Source organism: Hyperolius riggenbachi, chromosome 6 (genome assembly GCF_040937935.1).
Source record: "Hyperolius riggenbachi isolate aHypRig1 chromosome 6, aHypRig1.pri, whole genome shotgun sequence".
Classification (NCBI taxonomy): Eukaryota; Metazoa; Chordata; class Amphibia; order Anura; family Hyperoliidae; genus Hyperolius; species Hyperolius riggenbachi.
Genome location: NC_090651.1, coordinates 228,138,886 through 228,162,783, shown reverse-complemented (window position 1 = coordinate 228,162,783; position 23,898 = coordinate 228,138,886).

Genomic DNA, 23,898 nt, shown 5'->3' with positions numbered 1-23,898 from the left:
GTAAAGCGGTATTGTAATTACGCCGCCTACCGTAATTGCGTAGCATGCGTAATTTTACGATGAATTACGCGTAATTTTACGCGTAATTTCGTAGGCACAACTCCCCTTCTCCAAGAGTAGCCAATCAGTTATCAAGTTTGTTTGGGAGCTACATCCTAAGCAACCAATAGTATTTTCTCCCGCCCTTTAGTATATAAGCTGTCAGCCATGATCTGTGTTCTTTGTGGGTTGCTTTCACTTTCTGAGGAGGAGTGAGACAGAGAGTGATACAGTTTTACACATCCATATTAAGTGCAATTCTATTGCATTTTCTTAGATCTTTGATCTGTGTGATTGTAAGCCTGTGTTAGGAAGTTGATTATTGTAGTTAGGGCTTTGTTTAGGGTTAGAATTCTGTTGTTTAGTGTTAGAGGCAGGGAAAACTGATTATAGGGCTTGTGATTTTACAGTGAAAGCGTGTAGATTGTAGAGACAAGAGAGGGCCTGTGATATGTAATAGAGTGAAATCAGTTAGATTCAGGGATCGTGTGCTGAGAGTGAATTGTATTTGTGTTTTTTTTTTTTTTTTTTTTTTATCATTTTAATTATTTGATTGAATTTTATTTTCATTTTTTTTGTGGGGGGATTTATTTCAAGTGCGTTGTCCAAAAGCAATTGATATATAATTTGGACTAGTTCTCCAGTCCTCTCCTCCCTCATTACATTGAAATTTTAATTTGATTTATTTTTATTTTATTTTATACGTTTATCATTTGTCACTTTCCCCTACATTTCAATAAAACAATAACGTTTGGCACTTGCTGAACATATTCCCTACAATGTCTGGCAGAGGTGGAGCAGGCCGTGCCCGTGGCCGAGGAATTGAACCCACTGCAAAAAGATGTTTGTTTGACACCTTGACAGGCAGTGATCAAGAACCAGCAGCCCAAAAAGTACATCCCTATTTCACAGCAGGAAGGGGACGCTCTGCACCAAGCAGGGGATGCACTGTACCCGGCAGGGGTCAGTCCAAAACTGGCAGGGGACAGTCAGTTGGTAGTGGACAATCAGTGCGAGGTAGTGGCCAATCCTCAACAGGCACAGTGAGGAGTGAAGATGTAACTCCAAAAAAAGTCTACAACCTTACGCGCGATTCTATGATGATGAAGGGCCCACGACGCCCCATTAGGGAGAGCCAGGCTGCTGATATTGTGGAGTTTGTGACGAGAGATAGCGGTTCTCAGTCCCCCAATCTTCAGGCCCTGGAGAGTAGCAGCAGTACCAGCAGCACACCCATGCCTGCTCAAAGATCTGCCACCAACATCCAAAATGAGCCTTCACTTCCATATACTGCACATATTGCAGACCTTGTGGACAAAGCTCTTTCGCAGTCCGACATAAACCTAGAGTCTGATGCCCAGAATTTTTTTAATGAACCTCAGAATGTTATCGATGAGGGATTGGCGGGTGATGATCATGATGACAACTTGTACCATGCCCGCGATCAGTCTCAGTCCTCAATGGGAGAACATAACATCCAGGATGACTGCTCTCCCAACCTTCTTTCTCCCAATTATCCTGATGATGATGAGCTGGGTTCTTATAAGGGATGTAGTGACGATGATCTGGATAGGGACTATGACCCGCCTGAACATCACGATGATGCCAGCTCAGATAATTCAGAGCCGCAGAGGCTGCATCAGCATACCGTGAGACCTAGTGGAAGCAGTGGCTCCTCTGGTAGGCTTTTTCAAACGAGGCAACAGCCACAGCCTGAGCCTGCATCTGAAAGCACCCTCTCCCAAATTGTTGTGCCTGAGACTGAAAAAACAGTTAAAAAATCATCTAAGAAAGCCCCAGTTTGGAAGTACTTTACCGTTGATGAATCTGATCCCCACATTGTCATATGCAACATTTGTGGTCATAAAGTGCGTTTAGGGAAGGACTTGTCAAGAGCGGGCACAGGTGGACCACTCTCCCACATAAAAAAGCATAAGAGAGAAAATCAGCTTGTTCAGGAAGCAATGGGTAAAATACCCCGCACAGTGCCCCATCCTTCTTCCCATTCAGGTTCTGACATCGGCACCCCTTCCCCCTGCCTTCACTCCGCAACACAGTCTGGCAGTAGAGGCCACATGTCAGCTACCTCAATTGCACGTTTCTCGTCAGTGGCTCACAGCACCCAGCCCTTAATTACTGAGTCGATAAGGTCGACAAAGCCACTGCCTTCCCATCACAGCAGGATCCGGAGGTTGAATGGGCTGCTGTCACAGGCTATGGTCCAGCAGTTATTGCCCTACAGTCTTGTAGAGGAGGGTACAGCCATTCGCGAGCTGCTGAGGTTTGGCATACCAGAATGGCGGATCCCCAGCCGCCATTTTTTTGCTAGGACAGAAATACCTGATCTGTATCGCCAAACTGTGGATAATGTGACCCTGTCCCTTGACTATTCTGTAGGCAACAGGGTACATCTCACGACGGATTGCTGGACCAGCAGTCATGGCCAGGGACGTTATATGTCCTTTACGGCACATTGGGTCACCCTCCAATGTCAACAGGAGGGTTCCAGTCCTGGGGCGGCCAATGAGCTGGTTGCGCCGCCCCGTGGTGTCAAGGGGAACAGTTCCACACTTGCCTCTAGTCATGTCGCAACCGCTACAGCTGAGGCCCCCAGTAAGCGTGCCCGTGGGACTGGCCACAGCAGAGAGGTACATCGACGCTGTCAGGCGGTTCTGGGTTTAGTCAGCGTTGAGCAGCAGAGACTTACTGCACCAAATGTCCTGGCCATTATCAACGGACAGGTGCAGAAGTGGCTGACCCCAAGAAGACTCCAGGCTGGTCATGTTGTATGTGACAACGCAGCAAATCTGATTGCCGCCCTGAATCAGGGCAACATCCCCCATGTGCCATGTTTTGCCCACATACTCAACCTGGTGGTGCAGCGCTTTTTACGCACCTACCCAGGTTTGAGTGATGTGGTGCAGCATGCAAGAAGAGTTGTATCAAAGTTACGTTATTCTTCAAATGCCAAAGATTCGCTGTCTAAATTGCAGGAGAAACATGGCCTGCCCCCCCATAGGCTCATTGCAGACAGTGCAACACGGTGGAACTCCACACTTCGCATGCTGAATAGGTTGTGTGAGCAGAAAAAGGCGGTTGCAGAGTACCTCCGAGGAGGACATGGCACCCAGGGCGCACCTGCCCGATTCACCCAGGAAGAGTGGCGACTGATGTATCAAGTCTGCCGTGTCTTGTCCCCATTCGATCAGGCTACAACATTCGTAAGTGGGGCACAAGTCTGTATCAGCGAAGTGATCCCTCTCGTGTACATGCTGGACGAGAGTCTGAGTAGCCTGATGGCAGCTGGGGAGGATGCGCTTGATGAGCTTGAACAACAAAGCTTGCTCCAAGCCACCCAGACTCAGGCACATGAGGAGGAGGAGGAGGAGGAGCTTACTTTCACGCGGGACTTACTTGAGGTGCCTGACCATTGTGAGGAGGGAGAGCAGGCCAGTGCGGCATCTGTGGTTCATGGGTGGGTAGACATTGGAAGGCAGGACGAGCAGCAGCAGCAGTCAGAGGATTTTGATGTGTTGAGCAGACCGGATGATTTGGAGGCGCAGGCTCATCTCTTCCCCATGGCTGTTCATATGTTGAAATGCTTACGCAGAGATCCCCGGATCCAAAACATTAAGGAGAGGGATGACTACTGGTTGGCCGCCCTTTTAGACCCTCGATGCAAGGGGAAACTGGGTCAGTTCATTCCAGCAAGCCGGCAGGAGGAGAGGATGCGTGAGCTGCAGCAGGCCCTAATACGTCATGTGCAGGAGGCCTTTCCACAGTCTGAGATCACAGCTATCCCCACTCATCGCACCCAGCAAGTAGCTGAGCCTAGCAGACCCATTCTTCCTGGAGACCTTTTTGGAGCAATGAGAAACTTTTACTTCTCTGAGCGTCCAACAATAACAACAAGAACAGTAGAAGGAAGTTTTCACCAGCGGGTGAGCCGCATGGTCAGTGATTACATGAGGTCACTTGGTGCATCTGACAGTATGCGCACAGAGGACCCTATGGAATTTTGGTCCGCCAGACTGGAAACCTGTCCCGAGCTGGCGCAGTATGCGCTTCAACTTCTGTCATGCCCGGCTTCCAGCGTCATTTCTGAGCGTGCATTCAGTGCGGCAGGTGGGGAGGTTACTGAAAAGCGATCCTGTTTGTCTACAGATTCAGTGAACAGACTGACCTTCTTAAAAATGAATCAGTCCTGGATTGATGGTGAATACTCAGCCCCTGCCCTCAGAGACAGAAACTGAATGAGATCGCTTTCAAATCCCTCTGATATACCTATGTGTCTATAAGATAACATTAAATATTTAATGTTCAGTTGTGTTCCCAACATTATTGTGCACTGCACAATTTGATTCAAAGGTACAGCAGTCTTCCCACTTTTTGGAGCTCTATGGTTAAACCCCCCCCCCCCCCCCAAAAAAAAAAAAACTTTTATTGATATCGTTGCTCACACCGTTACAGTGCACTGCACAATTTCATTTTTTTCTGCTCCTGCTGCAAAAGTATTTCAGTGTTCCTACCCTCATGGAGCACTGCTATGTCCTGCTATGTTTACTGTTGTCCCTGATGTTGCTGCTGTTTTGTTTATTGGTCTTCCACCTTTCCGGTGACTTTGCCTACTACCTGCCACCAAAATGGCTTGTGGTGACTGAGGGTGATGGTCAACTTACTATATGACTGAGCCGCTGCTCCTCTCAGGGCCACAAGCTAGGACTTTGCCTACTACCTGCCACCAAAATGGCTTTGGCTTACTGAGGGTGATGGTCAACTTACTATATGACTGAGCCGCTGCTCCTCTCAGGGCCACAAGCTAGGACTTTGCCTACTACCTGCCACCAAAATGTCTTGGGTGTTGGAGATACAACTGCATGTACTTTATATAGTACTGAGTATTAACACCACTAGACCAGTAGATGGCACTGTAGCAAATACTAAGGTTAACAGTTGTGTGTCTGTCTGAAAACTTGTTTTCTTTATCTCTTCCTCTCTCTTCACAACTAAGATGTCTGCTGTTACAGTTTACTGAAATGCTCTGTATGCTTGCAACTTAATCCAGCCAAGTAAACCAAGTTCTGCCTCATCACAAGCTTCTAGTGTCTTCTCTAATACATAACCAACAGGTTATGGGCCCAGCTCCAGACACTAGAAAGAGGAAAACTACAAGCAAGTAAATGCTGCATCTATAATCATACTGAATCCTGTGTGAGGAAACACGAGCTGCACCCAGAAAGATGGCAAGCGCTTCAGATATGAAGATTACAGTAGCAAAGCTTAACAATACAAACTACCAGCTGTGGAAGTTTAAGCTTGAAATGCTGTTATCCAAAGATGACTTGTGGCAGGTGCTGGATACAGACAGGCCCATTGACAACCCAGAAGAATGGGACAGAAAAAACAGGCAAGCAAAAGCAGTCATAAGCCTGCTAGTGGAGGATGATCAACTCATTCATATAAGGAAAGAAAACACAGCTAAAGGTATGTGGACTGCATTACAAAGGCTGCATGAACGTGCAAACCTAAACAGTAAACTATATCTGCTACGCAAACTGTATAAGATGAGGCTGGAAAAAGGGCAGGAAATGAGTGAACATGTAAATGCTATGCTAGAGATTGTGGACCAGCTGGGTGCAATAGGCGAAGAAATGAAAGACAATCACGTAGTAGCATTACTGCTATGCAGCCTCCCGGAATCATACAGTGCCCTTATAAATGCTCTAGAAACTAGACCAGAAACTGAACTGACTCTAGAATATGTTAAGGGAAAACTAATTGATGAATACAGCAGAAGAAAGGAAAACCTGCATAGTGAAGAGAACGAGAGATCAGAGACAGCTCTAAAGGTGCATGAAGGCACAAGACAAAGCAAAGGAACCAGGGTGTGTTTTCGCTGTAAAAAGGCCGGTCACCTGAAAAAGAACTGCTCAATCTGGAAAGCTGAGCAAAGAAAGCAGGAACCACCCACAAGAGAAAGAGCTAAAGCAGTCATGCAGGAAAATGAAAGTGCATCATGGAGTGGTACTTTTAAAGTGACTCAGAATAGCACCGCAAGCGGATGGTACATCGATTCAGGGGCAACAAGTCACATGACAAGTGACGAGACATTCTTCACAGAAATTGATTACAGTGTTAAAGACAAAGTCTTCCTAGCAAATGGGAAAAGTATTACTGCTGAAGGTAATGGTCAGGGGTTTCTGAACTGCAAAACACCATCAGGGGGCAAGCAGAGTATCCTTGTAAAGAACGTTCTATATGTTCCAAGCCTAGAAGGAAGCCTCCTATCAGTGAAAACCCTTGCAAGCAATGGACTCACCGTCCAGTTCAGAGGTAATGAATGCACAATTCAAAATGGAAAGCAAATCCTAGCAAGAGGAAAATTAAATGAACACCTGTACAAGCTCGTCACTGAAAATGAGAAGGCTAAAGCAGCAACTCATAACCCAAATGACAAGTGCATCCACCTGTGGCACAGAAGATTGGGACATCGAAACCCAGAAGCTATAAAGGACCTTGCAAAGAGAGGTCTATCAGAAGACATGAAGATACTGCCTTGCCACACACTCAGCAAGTGCACGTGCTGCATCAAAGCAAAAGCCACCAGAACCCCTCTTCCACAGATCAGTCAGAGAAAAACCACTAAACCTATGGAACTGATACATAGTGATGTGTGCGGACCAATGAAAACCGTCACACCCGGCGGGAACAGATATTTACTGACTTTCATTGACGATTATTCTAGGTACACAATAACTTATCTGATGAAGCACAAAAGTGAAACTTTAGAAAAACTTCAAGAGTTTATAGCTATGACAAGCAACAAGTTTCAAAGAAAACCTGAAATAATACGCACTGACAATGGAGGAGAATATACGAGTAAGGAGATGGAATCATACCTGAAGAAACACGGTATCCTACACCAAACAACTGTACCATATACTCCTGAGCAAAATGGTGTAGCAGAAAGGAAGAATCGCACTCTTGTAGAAATGACCAGATGTATGCTTTCAGATGCTGGCTTACCTAACAGATACTGGGGAGAAGCTATAATGACTGCAACATACTTACAAAACAGGCTCCCATCAAAAGCTATCGAGAGTACACCATACGAAATGTGGAATGGATCAAAACCTAATGTAGGCCACATCAGAGTGTTCGGCTGTAAAGCATATGCCCACATTCCAAGTGAGAAACGCTCCAAGTTGGAGAACAAAGCCATAGAAGGCATTCTGGTGGGCTACAGTGAGCAGAGTAAGGGATACAGAATACTTTGTCCAAAGACCAATAAGGTGACAGTCAGCCGCAGTGTCTATTTTGACGAAAGCGAAGCACCAGATAATACAATTCTTGAAAAATGCGGAGAGGATTTGCGGGCTGAATCAGCAAGAGACACGGACTCATGTGAAGCAGAACAAGAGCCAGACCAAGAAGTGGAACTTACAATCAACGAGCCAGTAGAACCCACTGAGCAACAAGAAATCAGAAGATCCACTCGGACTACAAAAGGGATACCACCCCGCAGGTTATCATATGCTGCAAAAACACATCAAACACAGGAGCCAACATCCTGGGAAGACATAGAAACTTTGCCAAGAAGGGAAGCTGATCAATGGAGAAAAGCAGCTGAAGAAGAAATAAAATCACTTCAAGAAAATAAAACTTGGTCACTAACAGAACTCCCTCCCGGTCGCAAGACCATTGGAAGCAAATGGACTTTTAAAGTGAAATATGATGCAGAGGGAAACATCTATAGATACAAAGCAAGATTAGTTGCCAAGGGATACTCCCAGAAATTTGGAGAAGATTATGATGAAACATTTGCTCCAGTTGTGAAATATTCCACCATGAGAACACTCCTTAGCGTTGCTGCCGGAAAGGGAATGCAAGTGAAGCACCTAGATGTCAAAACTGCCTTTCTATATGGAGACATCAAGGAGGATCTATACATGGAACAGCCACCAGGATTTGAGGAGAAAAAGAACCTTGTATGCAAACTGCAGAAGAGCATCTATGGGCTCAAGCAAGCGGCAAGAGTGTGGAATGAAAAGGTGAACGAAATACTCACGAAAGAAGGATTCTCAAGAAGTAAAGCGGATCCATGTCTGTACTCGAAGAATCAAGAGAACAGATGGACATATATCCTAATTTACGTTGATGACATCTTGACGTGTTTTGAACAAGAAGGGGACTATGACCAAATAGTTCACAAACTGAAACAAAACTTTGAAATTAAAGAGTTGGGGAACATTACTCACTACCTAGGAATTCAAATAGAGCAGGAAGAGGATGGAAGCTATCTTCTTAACCAAAATCAGAAAATTACAGAAATATTAGAACAGTTTCACATGCAAGATGCAAAGGAAGTGAGAACGCCAATGGAACCAGATTATCTGAAATACAATGGAACAGAAAATTTGTTACCTAACAATGATTACTACCGCAGGGCAATTGGAAAATTGCTATACATTAGCACCGTGACAAGACCAGACATTGCTGTAGCAGTGGGAATACTTTGCAGAAAAGTCGCATCACCGTGTCAACGCGACTGGAACGCAGTAAAAAGGGTAATGCAATACCTAAAGGGAACAAATCAGATGAAGCTGAGACTTCCAGCATCGTCAAACCTAAAACTGATTGGATATGTGGACGCCGACTGGGCTGGAGACACCACTGACCGGAAATCTACAAGTGGTTACATCTTCCAGTATGGACAAGGAACCATAAGCTGGTCAAGTCGGAAACAAGCGACTGTTGCACTCTCTTCAACTGAAGCGGAATACATAGCAGCAGCTTATGCATGTCAAGAAGCCATTTGGATTTGTCAGCTTCTACTAGACATGGGACTAAATATGTCACAACCCACACCCATCTTTGAAGACAATCAGGGATGCATAAAGCTCACACAATCTGAGAAGGTTAACCCAAGAACCAAGCATATTGATGTAAAATATCATCTGCTTAGGGACATGCAAGAACAAGGAGTTATCGACATTCAGTACTGCCCATCAGAGGAGATGACTGCAGATGCACTCACCAAACCTTTGCCCAGGGAACGTCATTGTTTTCTACAAAAGAGACTGAATGTTGTATAATAACGCACATGCCGTTGAGAAGGGGTGTTGGAGATACAACTGCATGTACTTTATATAGTACTGAGTATTAACACCACTAGACCAGTAGATGGCACTGTAGCAAATACTAAGGTTAACAGTTGTGTGTCTGTCTGAAAACTTGTTTTCTTTATCTCTTCCTCTCTCTTCACAACTAAGATGTCTGCTGTTACAGTTTACTGAAATGCTCTGTATGCTTGCAACTTAATCCAGCCAAGTAAACCAAGTTCTGCCTCATCACAAGCTTCTAGTGTCTTCTCTAATACATAACCAACATTGGGCTGACTGAGGGTGATGGTCAACTTACTATATGACTGAGCCGCTGCTCCTCTCAGGGCCACAAGCTAGGACTTTGCCTACTACCTGCCACCAAAATGGCTTGGGCTTACTGAGGGTGATGGTCAACTTACTATATGACTGAGCCGCTGCTCCTCTCAGGGCCACAAGCTAGGACTTTGCCTACTACCTGCCACCAAAAAGGCTTCTGCTGACTTAAAAAAAAAATTCACCTTTTTCTTGTTCAGTTTCTTGGTGTCCCCACCGTTAGGGTGCACCGCACTTTTTTAAATAATTTACCACCTTCTCTTGATTATAGATAGCTGTGTTCCCACTGTCAGGGAGCACTCCACAAAAAAAAAAAAAAAAATCACCTGTTCCTGTTCAATTTCTTGGGTGTCCCCACCGTTAGGGTATTCCACACTTTTTATTATAATGTACCACCTTCTTTTGATTATAGATAGCTGTGTTCCCACTGTCAGGGAGCACTCCACAAAAAAAAAAAAAAAAAATCACCTGTCCCTGTTTAATTTCTTGGGTGTCCCCACCGTTAGGGTACTCCACACTTTTTATTATAATGTACCACCTTCTTTTGATTATAGATAGCAGTGTTCCCACTGTCAGGGAGCACTCCACACAAAAAAAAAAAAAAACTCACCTGTTCCTGTTCAATTTCTTGGGTGTCCCCACCGTTAGGGTACTCCACACTTTTTATTATAATGTACCACCTTCTTTTGATTATAGATAGCAGTGTTCCCACTGTCAGGGAGCACTCCACACAAAAAAAAAAAAAAAAAAACTCACCTGTTCCTGTTCAATTTCTTGGGTGTCCCCACCGTTAGGGTACTCCACACTTTTTATTATAATGTACCACCTTCTTTTGATTATAGATAGCAGTGTTCCCACTGTCAGGGAGCACTCCACACAAAAAAAAAAAAAAAAAACAACTCACCTGTTCCTGTTCAATTTCTTGGGTGTCCCCACCGTTAGGGTACTCCACACTTTTTATTATAATGTACCACCTTCTTTTGATTATAGATAGCAGTGTTCCCACTGTCAGGGAGCACTCCACACAAAAAAAAAAAAAAAAACTCACCTGTTCCTGTTCAATTTCTTGGGTGTCCCCACCGTTAGGGTACTCCACACTTTTTATTATAATGTACCACCTTCTTTTGATTATAGATAGCAGTGTTCCCACTGTCAGGGAGCACTCCACAAAAAAAAAAAAAAAATCACCTGTTCCTGTTCAATTTCTTGGGTGTCCCCACCGTTAGGGTACTCCACACTTTTTATTATAATGTACCACCTTCTTTTGATTATAGATAGTAGTGTTCCCACTGTCAGGGAGCACTCCCAAAAAAAATAAAATATACTGAAACTGAATTTCTGGGGGGAGGGTGGAAGGGGTTCAGGTCTGGTTACCTATGATTTACTGGGGGGAGGGTGGAAGGGGTTCAGGTCTGGGTACCTATGAATTACTGGGGGGAGAGGGTAGAGGTCTGGCTACCTATGAATCACTGGGGGGGGGGGGAGAGAGGGGAGAGGTCTGGCTGGCTACCTATGAATTACTGGGGGGAAAGGGGAGAGGTCTGGCTACCTATGAATTACTGGGGGGAGAGGGGAGAGGTCTGGCTACCTATGAATTACTGGGGGGAGAGGGGAGAGGTCTGGCTACCTATGAACTACTGGAGGGAGCGTGGAAGGGGTTCAGGTCTGGTTACCTATGATTTACTGGGGGGAGGGTGGAAGGGGTTCAGGTCTGGTTACCTATGGATTAGTGGGGGGGGGGTGAAAGGGGTTCAGGTCTGGTTACCTATGATTTACTGGGGGGAGGGTGGAAGGGGTTCAGGTCTGGTTACCTATGAATTTCTGGGGGGAGGGTGGAAGGGGTTCAGGTCTGGTTACCTATGAATTTCTGGGGGGAGGGTGGAAGGGGTTCAGGTCTGGTTACCTATGAATTTCTGGGGGGAGGGTGGAAGGGGTTCAGGTCTGGTTACCTATGAATTTCTGGGGGGAGGGTGGAAGGGGTTCAGGTCTGGTTACCTATGAATTTCTGGGGGGAGGGTGGAAGGGGTTCAGGTCTGGTTACCTATGAATTTCTGGGGGGAGGGTGGAAGGGGTTCAGGTCTGGTTACCTATGGATTTCTGGGGGGAGGGTGGAAGGGGTTCAGGTCTGGTTACCTATGAATTTCTGGGGGGAGGGTGGAAGGGGTTCAGGTCTGGTTACCTATGGATTTATGGGGGGAGGGTGGAAGGGGTTCAGGTCTGGTTACCTATGATTTACTGGGGGGAGGGTGGAAGGGGTTCAGGTCTGGTTACCTATGAATTTCTGGGGGGAGGGTGGAAGGGGTTCAGGTCTGGTTACCTATGAATTTCTGGGGGGAGGGTGGAAGGGGTTCAGGTCTGGTTACTTATGAATTTCTGGGGGGAGGGTGGAAGGGGTTCAGGTCTGGTTACCTATGGATTTCTGGGGGGAAGGGTAGAGGTCTGGCTACCTATGAATCACTGGGGGGGGGGGGGGGGGAGGGGAGAGGTCTGGGTACCTATGAATTACTGGGGGGAAAGGGGAGAGGTCTGGCTACCTATGAATTACTGGGGGGAGAGGGGAGAGGTCTGGGTACCTATGAATTACTGGGGGGAAAGGGGAGAGGTCTGGCTACCTATGAATTACTGGGGGGAGAGGGGAGAGGTCTGGGTACCTATGAATTACTTGGGAGGGTGGGGGATTAGGTCTGGCTACCTATATTTAACTGGATGGAGAGGTCTGGCTACCTCTATTTATATGTGTATCAGATATACATGGAGATTTATTATCAGATGCATATATATATATATATATATATATATATATATATATATATATATATATATATATATATATATATATATATATATATTATTTATACATATACTGTATACACATATGTCCCCAATATCCACCAACTGGGATCACTTGAAGCCGTATTCATGTGCTTGTCGGTTGCTTACTTGAACCACCAGCAGAAAAAAACGCAAACCTGCTCCAAAATATTCACTGAAACCTCCAGCAACATATTTCAGCCCTCCTGAAACTCCTAGCGGCTTTCTGCCATCCTCCTTGCATGGAAGCCGGCGTGTTACCTGACCTGCCTATAGTCGAGTGATACGCCAGCTGCCGTGAACAGAGTACGTCGGAAAGCCAATAGGAGCATGCTAGGAGCTTCAGGAAGGCTACAAAACGCTGCTGGAGGCTCGGTAAGTATTTTGTAATGCCTGCAAACCAGGCCCAAATTCTTCTCCCCCACCCTAAAGAAAGAACCCCTGAAAGGGACACTGAGCAGGGGCACAGGGTATGTTTTTAAAGGGACTCCAAGATCAAATTAAACGCAAAATGTGAACTTACCCGGGCTTTGCTGTAGCCCAGTGCTGGTCTGTAGTTGGCCGGCGGATCCTGGCGACACTCGAGCCGAGTGTCGGGCTCCTTCTTCCGCATACATCACGCGTAACGTCATTACGCCGGCCGCCTCGCGTCATCACGGTGGCCGGCGTGACAGTACGGCGCATGCGCGATTAAACCACGCATGCGCCGTACTGTGACGCCGGACGCCGTAATGATGTTACGCGTGATGTATGCGGAAGAAGGAGCCCGACAATCGGCCCGAGTGTCGCCAGGATCCGCCGGCCAACCATTTCTGAAGAGGCATTGGGAGAAGACCCGGAGGTACGTCGTGGGAACTACAGACCAGCACTGGGCTACAGCAAAGCCCGGGTAAGTTCACATTTTGCGTTTAATTTGATCTTGGAGTCCCTTTAAGTATACCCAAGTGTATATGAAGTGTATACACTTCCTCTCTTAATCCCTCTCCATCCCGGTATGCCCACTCTCAATGCTATTGAAAACATGGCTCCTACAGAAAGTAGAGCTGAAACATGAAAAATGATGTCTGTGGGTCCTTACAGCGCATGCGCAGTCTCTGTCTCCTCGAATTATTTTCCGACTCTCTGCATCGCATCATAGTTCCGTGCACTATGACGCGTGCCACAGAGAGGAGGGGAGGAAGAAAGTAGAGTAGCCTGAACCTGCATGCGCTGTAAAAGAGAACTAAAAAGCAATGAATAATTGCTACATATACTCTTTACACTTTAAATGTCTATTTTGCACACTGGTGCTTTGTGTTGGACACAGAAGAAGATCTCCAAAATTAAGGGATTGCATCACACAAGCAATGTGACACATACAACTAAGTATTCTGCATAAATATATGTTTTTGAAATGCATTGTATTAACAATGTCATTGCATTTCTTTTGCGATTATTTAGTCCAACACAATGTGTCAGTGTCAGAGATCGTACAACAAAAGAGAAGAAACTTATCCTTTTTTAAGAAAAAAATTTATTTTTTTGTGAAAAGTTTTTCTTTTCTTTTTTTTTTCTTAAAGGGGAACTTCAGCCTAAACAAATATACTGTCATTGAGTTACATTAGTTATGTTAATTATAATAGATAGGTAATATAATCTCTTACCCACCCTGTTTTAAAAGAACAGTCAAATGTTTGTGATTCATGGGGACAGCCATCTTTGTCATGGGGGCAGCCATCTTTTTGGTTGAAAGGAGGTGACAGGGAGCAGGAGACACAGTTCCAACTGTCCTGTGTCCTGATCACCCCTCCCAGCTGCACACCCTAGGCTTCAAATGTCAAATTCAAAATGTTAAAAAAAAAAAAATGCACCAAAACAGCAGAACGAGAACAACAACATCAGAAATCCCATCATGCTTTGCCCGGATTCAGGGGAAAAATGCCCGGGCAGTTTTCTTCTGTACAGCTAAAAATGAGGCTTGTATAAGAGAAACAAAGTTCTGATGCTGTGAAACTGTTAAAGAAACACCAGGCCTTTTAAGTGCTGCTGAGTCGATTTTTTTTCCTGTCTGTGAACCTTGCTGCATTGCGGAAAATAGCTGTTTACAGCTGTTTCCAACTGCCAAAAAACCATGCAGCAGCTACATCACCTGCCAGCAGTATAAATGTTTAACAAAAATAAACAAAAAGAACAACAACAAAAAAACCCTCAGTCCACCCTACCCCCTGTCCCCTTCAATTGGCGGACCTCCTCCTCCACATTCGCCATATGCTGGCGCATCTCCAGCATCTGGCTTTTAAGTAAGCGGATTTCCCGCTCATGCCTCCTCTTGGTCTTCGTCAGCCTCCTCACCTGGCCACTCAGCCTCGTATATGTTGATAGAGGAACTGTAGAAAAAAATGTGCAAAATAGGTAAACCCAGCAATCCATCAACTTGTACATATTTCAATCTCATTGATCATCCCTAAAATTAAGAACCTGTAATGTAATACATATAACATAGCATTTACTTGCTTTTCCATAGTATGCAATGTTAATCATACAGTAAGAGAATTTTACCATAAAGCGGTGTCCTGGCTTGACTAAGATAAGCCCTCTGGCTATGATGGCTGGGGCCAGGTGAGGAGGCCCTTGACGAAGAAGGAGGCCTGGGTGCAGAGGATCCCCGGGGCCGGGCAGTGCGGGCACCACTTGCAGCTGTAGTAAGGAGTAATGAATAATACAATTTAATCAAAATATATGATAAAATGGATACAAAGTAATAACTTTATTGTTTGAACTACAATTACTTTTATTTCTATTTTCAAGTGAACTTTGATAAGGACCTTACTCTAAACACAGAACAAAAAATCATATTCTTATTCCTTTAATGTATTTATTATACATGAAAGAATATGACTCTTCAATACAGTAAAATAAAACTAGGATAGGCTTTAAAGTGATCCTTTGCGGCTATTGCGGCCTCCGGGACGTAATAGTAGCATAGGGGGCGATATTTTTGCTGGGAACACGAAGAATCACTCGCGTTCCCAATGCCTGTCGGTTCCTGACAACGAAACCGGAAGTGGTCGCCGTGGGGTCCAGGAGGATCTGAGCGAGGCGGCGAGGGCACCGATCGACTGCAGGGGGCTCAGGGAAGCCACAGTTGAGTCAAAATCTTTTTTTTTTTTTTTTTTTACAGGCTTAAGGATCACTTTAAAGAGAGCACTTGGAACGCAGACTGGGGCAATGGTTCATCTTGCAGTAGGAATACGACCCTGAGCACACAGTCAAGATATCAATGGTGTGGCTCCGAGACAACTCTGTGTATGTCCTTGAGTGGCCCAGCAAGAGCTTAGGCTTCAATACGATTGAATAGCTCTGGAGAGATCTTTAAAAAAAATTGATGTGCAACAAAGCCGGACCATCCACAAGGCAAACCTAGCCACTTGCCTAGGGCCTGGAGAGGATATAGGGTCCAGATGGACGACAGCACCTATCAAATTTTTCTAAAAAAAAAAAAAAGTTAATTGATCATCAGTGGTTATCAAAAACCAATGTTAAGCCTAGGGGCCCATTTTTTTTAATAACTTTATTTGCATGAATGCAGTATAATCAGTACATATTGCACAAATATCATCACTATGCCCACACAGGAGCACAAAATAATATGTTTTAACCCATTTTGGAATAAGCCCCTAACAAAACAAAATTTGGGAAAAGTTCTGCACTGTGAATACCTTACGGATATATACTTTAACTGTACATACTGCACAACTCTATAGTATTCAGCCCATGGAATTATTTTTTAGGATAAATACATACAGCATATAAAACCCAAAATAGACATACATAAACTAATAGTTTGCTGACTTACATCCAATTTGAGCAACCACCCGCCTGAGCAGGTCCTGGTCCCTCCTCTTTAGGTCGCTCCAGAGCATTTGGACCTGCTTGGTGGTGAAGTCCCGCCGGTACTCGGCCCTCAGGATCCCCTGCACCCTTCTCACCACGTCCCGTTTCTCCCTCGCGGTGGTGAGGTCGTAACGGCCTCTTGAAAATTCCTGGAAAAGAAATATTACAGTATTAATGACCACTGTATTATACCTTCATTAATTAAGAATCTTCTTACTTACAGCATAATGTAAAAGATTATAATATTATTCATAATGACAGTTTTCAAAAATTGTGGGAAGCAACCAACTATGACTTCGGGCAGATACTAGGGATCAACGATGACTAGTGCCACCTATAACTGCTGACATTGCTAGCCATAATAACTACATCATTTCATTTCATGTGTGATTGGACTGACAGAGAAGATCCTGTGACAGCAAGCATCAAATATATAATTGAATGGATTCCATGAACTGGCCGCGGCGTCCATAGAGTTTGTGCCAGTTCATAGCCATGGGCGTCCGCACAAAATTTTCCAGGGGGGGGGTGCAAAAAGGCAGGGAAGAAGTGGTGCGCCGCAAATTTTAGAGAAGATGTGTGCGCCGAAAAACCTGAGGGTTATGTTGTGCGGAGCACGTACGCGCCGCCCCCCAAAATGGGTGCGGCCATGGACCAGAATGTGGGTGTGGCCATGGGTGGCGACAAATTTTCGTTTACTTAGCAATGTGGGACATTAGATTAGGACAGTGGTGGCGAAACTTTTGGAGGCCGAGTGCCCAAACTGCAACCCAAAAGTCAATTTATCTATCGCAAAGTGGCAACAGCAATTTAAAACTTCATACAAACGTTTTAACTCATACATGAACATTATTGAAAATCCAAGTTGCAAATAAACTGTGAAGATAAACAATTTCTTTCATCCTACTCCTGAAAAATGTATTCGTTTTTTAGAACCTCACAGTTTTATTTTCCGTTTTAAAAAGCAAAAAAGTAGGTTTAATGCTATTGTCTCATAGGATAATGATTCAGCTTTTCCCAGAGGCCCCCAACAAGACAAATGTAGCAATCATTAGGCCCCCAACAAATCATCAGGCTCCCAACAAGACACATTCAGCAATCTTGAGGCCCCCAACAAGACAAATTCAGCAATCATGATGCCCCCAACAAGACAAATTCAGCAATCATGAGGCCCCCAACAAATCATGAGGCCCCCAACAAGACATTCAGCAATCTTGAGGCCCCCAAAAAATCGTGAGGCCTTCAACAAGACGAATTCAGCAATCATGAGGCCCCCAACAAGACAAATTCAGCAGTCATGAGGCACATAAATAGACAGGATTTCACATAAATAGGCAGAATTCCCCCTTAATATGGTAGACACCTCTCACCTGGATTCTCAATTCTCCTCTACTGGCTGTTGTGCCTGGCAATACTGTTTTTGGTTGGATTGGGGATGACGTGCGGGCTGAAAGGCCTTGCGTGATGCTGTGGCCAGGCTGGCTGGCGGTGATGCTGTGACCTGGCTGGCGGTGATGCTGGGCTGTGCTTGGCTGGTTGAAGTAAATGCTGTCCCCTAGTTTAGGTAGCGCCAGGAACCCCCAGGTTAGGAAGTGACAAGGACCCCCCCAGTAAAGTAGTGACAGGGACCCCCAGTAAGGTAGTGACAGAAGACCACCAGGTTATGAAGTAACAGGGGACCCCCAGGTTAGGAAGTGACAGGGGATCCCCAGGTTAGGCAGTGAGTGACAGGGACCCCTTTAGGCAGTGAGCGACAGGTGCCCCCTCCCTCTCTCTAGCCGCCGCTCTTCCCCCCTCACCTTGCAGCAACTTCAGACCTCGATCAGCGGCGACCCGACCAGTAAGTGCGGGCGCCGGACGCACCCACTCTATATGCGGAAGTGATGTCACTTCCGCATATCAGTGCGGAGTGCTAGGTCCTAGCGCCCGCACGGCTGGTCGCCGCCTGATCGAGGTCTGACGCGGCGGCCAGGAGGGGGTGAGCGGCGGCTACAGGGGGGTGAGCGGCCCAAATTGCGTTTACTTTCTGCTGAAATGTGGCCCAAATTGCGTTTATTTTCTGAAGAAATGTGGGCCAAATAGCGTTTATTTTCGACTGAAATGTGGCCCAAATTGCATTTATTTTCTGCTGAAATGTGGCCCAAAGTGCGTTTGTTTTCTGCTAAAATTTGGCCTAAATTGCGTTTGTTTTGTGCTACAATGTCTATATTTGCTGCTTTGGGGTTACGGTTACGCTCTTCCCATACAATGTCATGACCACGCCCATTTTTTGGCGGGGCGCACTATGCGCGCCTCACATGCCCCCCAGGCCCGTATTCCGGCGCGCTGCGACCCCCTCCCCAGCCGTCCACAGCCCACCCCCCACCTTCACTTGTCCCAGGTTGGACCCAGAAAAAACGGGTCACTGTAGTGAATATGTCTCACTCTACTATTAACAACAGTACTGCTACAAAATGCAAAGTTACAGAGATAAACTAAAAACAATTCTCTACTACAACACCTATGATATCCTTTTACATGGGACATATAAAGATTAGAGAAATGCAGTCAGAAACAGTAGCCAAAAACTATACATTCTGTTAATAGATTGCTTACCTCAATTAGCATAACTTTCATCCTGAGGGGAATCTTAGGAGGCATGTTGATGGCAGACAGTGCTGTGTGCGATGGCAGTGCTGATACGTGTGATGCGTCCTCTCCACGCGTTTGCCGGTGCCTGCTCTGGCCAACTTCCTGTCTCTACGCATCAGCCAATCAAAAGTTCCGCTTTGTGACGTACGCGTGTACGTACGCGTACGGAGGCAAAGTACGCATGCGCACGCGCATTGAGTGCATTGTGGATACGGAAGGTTGTACGCCTGCTGACTACAATATACGCATCGGTGGCAATAGGTTGCGCACATGCGCGGTACACGCACGGTTGACACGTAAAGAAAATCCGCATGCGAGCATGATGTTACGCATACGGTTACGATAGCTACGCGGAGAAGCGAAGTAAGATGCTACGGTTACGTTATCCTTACGCGTAACTTCGTAAGTTTACGCGTAATTACAGTGAAGAACCGTAGATAATTTCCTTCGTCGTAACCGTAATTGCGTAATGCGTAATGGCGTAAAATTACGCGGAATGATCCGTAAGCGTAGATTTTTCCATTACGACCAGCACTGAGCACAATATATGTAATATATACAAATTATTAAATTATGCATATTTACACAAAGGGGGGTGGGGGGGGGGAGTTAGGGATTAGGATTAAGGATAGGGAGAGATCTGTGTGAACCTACAGTTAGGTATAATTGCAGTAAAATACTTGTAAAATTTACCATTGTATTACTATGCTTAATGCAAGTGTAAATATCGTTTTTTGTTATAGACGCTATTTGATGTTTCATTTCAGAATTCGTTTGTTGTTATAGACGCTATTTTGCCATTTAATTTCCGCTTATTCAACCTATTTAGCACTACATTTTCGTTTACAAGCTATAAGCAAAAAATATTGTTTTACATTACAACTTATAATTTCAGCTATATCCCGCGCCTTTTTTTCCAGGCGCCCTTTATTGATACACGCGTCTGCAATGCAAGTAGTCTGTGTGAATGCACGCTGGTCCAGTCACTGTGATGTAATGGAGCAAAGACCAGGGTACAGGCTGAACCAATAGACATGGGGGAGGGGGCAGAGCTGTAGCCCACCACATGCTGTGCAGCACTCATCCTAAAACCACTTGTAACAGCATTCTGGGCTGCTCTCCCCACCACTCATGTGCAATGGAAATAGCTGGGTGAACAGTGTCACAGGCCTGGCAAGCCTGGAAAGTATAACAAGGGGGACAGGGGAAGGGGAGGACGGACAATCTATATTAATCCCAATTTCCACTTAGGTTTTTTGACCCAACCGCCACAATTGTAATTCAATTAAGAAGTCATGACCTGGTTGATGTGAAAAAGGTGACAAATAATTTATTGTTTGTGACTCATCAGGCTAAAAACGTGTACAGGACACATTTAAAAACCAACAGCGCTGTTGTACACACCTGCATCGGGGCGCCCACCAGACACACCACTTAGTATGACACCATACACACACTCGCCACCTCCAGGCACACAGACTGAGTCAACAGTATTGGTATTCTCCTAGGTGGATTTGCATGACACTCAGGATATCAGTGACGTCAACAGCATGCATAGCCTTAGATACTGATAGCTTGCAAGAGGCTTTAGGTAGCACAGCAGTAGTATATGCAAGCACATGCCAAGCAGTCCCGTCTCTAAGCAGCAATCACAAGCCTTGTTGCATACTCACGACTCCATTTTCTGTGTCAGACTCCTGGAGAAAGTGACATCTCGTCCTTATGTGTGCACATAACAGGGGCCCCTGTGTGGTCCACGCACTTAGTCTCCTCTCTGTGTCCAGATACCTTCCCAGCAATTTGGATTCCCATCCATGCGACACCTTGCACCATCAGCTAGGATTGTCCAGGCTTGTCCAGATTTTCCGGGCCCAAGGCACAGGAGTATAAGCAGACCTGTGCGTCCACCACCCAAATAGGGTAGTTCCGGTCTGCGGCCTCACTCCAAGCTTATGCCGTAAACAGGTAAGAACAGTCCTGCTCACTTCCGGGACACCGGACGGCCTGCGTCCTTGGTATCTGGCTGGTGTCCGTTTAGGTTTAGGTCCATCACTGGGGAACACGGGCCGGGACTACAGGGAGGGATCCGTGGCAGGTCCGATGAGCGGCGAGACGCAGCTGGCCGACTAGTTTCGACCGGTGTTTCCGGTCTTCATCAGGGCGTGGCTTACTTGCGGGGGGCTGGAGATATATACCCCTCTGGCTCCTCCCGCCGCACGCTAGTTGGTCCCAGTGTTGCCGACATATTCGTCCGGGCTGGAAACTCCGGGCGTACTTCCTGTTCCGCCGCAGCACTAGTGTCCAGGATGCTAACTGGCTGGTCAAACAGGTGACGTGCGCTAGAGTAGGACAGGCACCAGCAGAAAACACCAGTCCGTTACTGTGCATGTCCATGCAAAAAACAGAAGTAAAGTATGCACCATTTTCCTTTTTCTTCTTCATAGAAGCGCATGTAGAGGGCAGGAAAACAGACATAGGAAAGAAATTGTAAGGGGAGAGGGAAGAGGAAAGGGGAAGGGGGACAGGGAGGGGGGAGGGGGGGGAAGGAGGGGAGGGGAGGGGGGGAGGGGGGGGTGAAAAAGGGGGGGGGAGGAGGGGAAGGAAAACAAGGGGAGGGGAGGGAGGGGGTTGGGGGGGGGGGTGGCTGAAGGGGAAGCAAGGAGAGCACTCCATTCACAGGGAATAGGATATATTGTACAACTTTTAATTTTTAGAATTTTTAGAAATAGTACATTTAAATTCACACATCACAACTGTGCTCATCACACTATCACATTTACTGCTCCAGGGAACCCAACAACCTCACCTATAGAGAGCAAACAATATCAAAGTACGCAGATATGGAGGGCCATAAGAGTGGGGGGAAAAAGACCCCCTCATGGAGCTATAAATAGCTCCTAAGGGAAAAATCCACATTCAGGCCTTGTGGGCAGTGATGAGCGAAAATGCAAATATTCTTTTCGCCGAATTTTCGCGAAAATAAGTACTATTTTCGTTTCGAAAGGCGAAAATTCGCCGAATATTTTCGCATTAATTTTCGCCTAAAGTCCGTTTTTTTCGCGTTGAATTTCTAAGCCCCCTTACAAGCTAGAATCACCAAATTTGCAGGGTATATTAAGGAGATATGTGGGTACAAGAGGAAAAAGAAATTTTTCAAAAAGACCTTATAGTTTTTGAGAAAATCGACTTTAAAGTTTCAAAGGAAAAAAGTATACATTTAAATGCAGTAAATGACAGTTACTGTAGCAAACCTAGCAGTAGTGTAAATTTACTAATATCAAAAGAAAGGGCCAAGTGTAAGTGCCATGGGCTAAGTGCCAAGTGCAAACTGCCAAGTGCAAAGGGCCGAGTGCCAAGTGCAAAGGGCCAAGTGCCAAGAGCAAGTGCCAAGTGCTAACTGCAAAGTGCAAAGGGCGAAATGCCAAGTGCCAAGAACAAGTGCCAAGTGCAAAGTGCAAACGGCCAAGTGCAAGTGCAAAGGGCCAAGGGTCAAATGAAAAGGGCCAAGTGCAAAGGGCCAAGTGCAAAGAGCCCTTGGCTCTTGGCCCTTTGCCTTTGCACTTGGCCCTTTTCATTTGACACTTGGCCCTTTGCACTTGCACTTGGCCCTTTGCACTTGGCCCTTTGCCTTTGCACTTTGCCTTTGCACTTGGCCCTTTGCACTTGCAATTGGCCCTTTGCCTTTGCACTTGGCCCTTTGCACTTGGCCCTTTGCACTTGGCCCTTTGCACGTGCAATTGGCCCTTTGCACTTGGCCCTTTGCACTTGGGCCTTTGCACTTGGGCCTTTGCCTATGCACTTGGCCCTTTGCACTTGGCCCTTTGCACTTGGCCCTTTGCACTTGGCCCTTGGCCCTTTGCCCTTGCACTTGGCCCTTTGCACTTGGCAGTTTGCACTTGGCACTTGGCCCTTTCTTTTGATATTAGTAATTTTACACTACCTCTAGGTTTGCTTAACCACTTGAGGACCCACCCTTTACCCCCCCTTAAGGACCAGCGCTGGTTTGATTGATCTGTGCTGGGTGGGCTCTGCAGCCCCCAGCACAGATCAGGGTGCAGGCAGGGAGATCAGATTGCCCCCCTTTTTTCCCCCCTATGGGGATGATGTGCTGGGGGGGTCTGATCTCTCCTGCCTGCTGTGGGTGGCGGGGGGGGGGCACCTCAAAGCCCCCCTCCGCGGCGAAATTCCCCCCTCCCTCTCCTACCTGCTGCCTCCCCTGGAGATCCGGGCTGCACAGGACGCTATCCGTCCTGTGCAGCCAGTGACAGGACGTCCCCTGTCACATGGCGGCGATCCCCGGCCGCTGATTGGCCGGGGATCGCCGATCTGCCTTACGGCGCTGCTGCGCAGCAGCGCCGTACAAATGTAAACAAAGCGGATTATTTCCGCTTGTGTTTACATCTAGCCTGCGAGCCGCCATCGGCGGCCCGCAGGCTATTCACGGAGCCCCCCGCCGTGATTTGACAGGAAGCAGCCGCTCGTACGAGCGGCTGCTTCCTGATTAATTAGGCTGCAGCTGGCGACGCAGTACTGCGTCGCTGGTCCTGCAGCTGCCACTTTGCCGACGCACGTTATGAGTGTGCTGTCGGCAAGTGGTTAAAGGGATACTGTAGGGGGAGGGGGGGGGGGTCGGGGGAAAATGAGTTGAAGTTACCTGGGGCTTCTAATGGTCCCCCGCAGGCATCCTGTGCCCGTGCAGCCACTCCCCAATGCTCCGGCCCTGCCTCCGGTTCACTTCTGGAATTTCAGACTTTAAAGTCTGAAAACCACTGCGCCTGCGTTGCCATGTCCTTGCTTCCCCTGATGTCACCAGGAGCACACGGCGCAAGCACAGACCATACTGGGCCTGCGCAGTATGCTCCTGGTACCATCAGCGGGAGTGAGGACACGGCAAGGCAGGCGCAGTGGTTTTCAGACTTTAAAGTCTGAAATTCCAGAAGTGAACCAGAGGCGGGGCCGGAGCATTGGGGAGTGGCTGCGTGGGCACAGGATGTCTGTGGGGGACCATTAGAACCCCCGGGTAACTTCAACTCATTTTACCCCGACCCCCTCCAACAGTATCCCTTTAAGTAACTGTCATTTACTGCATTTAAATGTATACTTTTTT